Genomic DNA, 1,564 nt, shown 5'->3' on the forward strand with positions numbered 1-1,564 from the left:
GCCCTGGGGAAGTGGCAGGGCTCCAGGGGCTGTTTAAAGGGCCGGGGCGGTAGAAGCAAGGGGAGCCCCAGACTTTTTAAATAGCCCCCAAGTCTCCAGCAGTGGGGCTCTGGTGGCAATTTAAACAGCCTGAGGCTCCAGTCCCTGCTGGGAGCCCCAGGCCCTTTAAATTGCCCCCTGGGGAAGCTGGGCCACCCTAGTACAGTGCACCAGCAGGGCTTGGGTGCGGGGCCCGATTCAGGGGAATTGGTTGAATTGGCCTAAAGCCGGCCCTGCCCGCAGGAAAGCAAGGAAGTAGCACAGGCTTATCACTGTCCCTGGGTGGGCTTGAACCACCATCCTTTCAGTTAAGAGCCAAACGTGCTGACCCATTGCACCACAGAGACACAGATAGGCCAGGCTGTATGGAGCACAACAGTCAGGAATCAGCTCAGGGTCCGGTCTAGCACATGCATGCAGTGGTTAGACAAGCAACAGCAAGGAACTGGACTGGTGCGGAGTGAAAGATCTGTGGGAAGGAATCGAAAATAGTACTGGGGCTGCAGTACAGGGCTTGCATACACTTTCTTTGACCTGTTTTGCTGGAAGAGTTAGCAGGGCAAGCTTGTTAGTCACAGGTAAGGGGGTGAGTTTATGCAAATTCTGGACTCTGGGACCACAGCTGGGGTGGCACATGCACCCTCTCTGCAACCAACCTTTGTTATTTCACTCCATAACAGCACACACAAAGCAGCCTTTTACCTTTCAGCACCAAAATATACTGTAGAAGAAATCTAATAGCATAACTTTAAGATGAGAAACTTCAGTACTAACAACAATTCTAAAGATATTCAAAAATACCTCTGTCTTTAGACACCAGACGCAAAATCAATCAGACCAAGAACAAACACTATTCCTATTTCCCACACACTTGGGGAGGGGGGATTTGGAACCCATACCCCTTAATGATGAGTCCTTTCCAGGCGAGGGGCAAGCTCTCAGGCCTCAAATGCCAGGTACAGTTACTCTCTCCTTGATCCAAACTAAACAGGAAAATACACTTGATTACTCCTGCCCCAATAACAAAGAGATGGGGGATCCCACAGCAGCTGAAATGACCATTTGGACAAGCACTCCCCTCATGCAATCTGGGGTGGGTGTAACCATGCAAATGACATCAGCCCCAAAAGGCCTTTACAACAGATCACCAACAGATGGCAGGGTAGAGTTCATACCGACCCTGCTTAAACTAGATTGTGGCAAAGATTAAAAAACACTGAATGTTAAAACTCACCAAACGCGGGTGAATCCATTCTCATTGTCGTACCCGCTTCTTAAACTCCACACCTGAACGTAGCCCTCACATGGACAACATACCCTCCTAACTCAGTGTCTGTACGTTAACCTTTTACCCCCACTCAGGGCTATGGCAGATTCTGTATTCCTTACGCCACCCGATCTTAAACCGAACTTCGCACCCCTTGGGTAATCTGTACATTGTTCCCTGATCGCCAGAAACTTCTACACCTAAATGCTGTACCGTACACCTTTTTCTTCTTTGAACGTCATCTTACTAAAATGTTGA

General features: G+C 49.1%; 1 non-coding gene across 1 annotated transcript; it reads right to left on the reverse strand.

Annotated features, from left to right (window-relative positions):
- Positions 1-312: 312 nt before the first annotated feature.
- TRNAK-CUU (transfer RNA lysine (anticodon CUU)) lies at positions 313-386 on the reverse strand. Its single transcript has one exon. It is a non-coding gene; the product is annotated as a tRNA-Lys (tRNA).
- Between the last annotated feature and the right edge of the window lie 1,178 nt (positions 387-1,564).

Source organism: Gopherus flavomarginatus, chromosome 10, assembly GCF_025201925.1.
Source record: "Gopherus flavomarginatus isolate rGopFla2 chromosome 10, rGopFla2.mat.asm, whole genome shotgun sequence".
In the NCBI taxonomy this organism is placed as follows: Eukaryota; Metazoa; Chordata; order Testudines; family Testudinidae; genus Gopherus; species Gopherus flavomarginatus.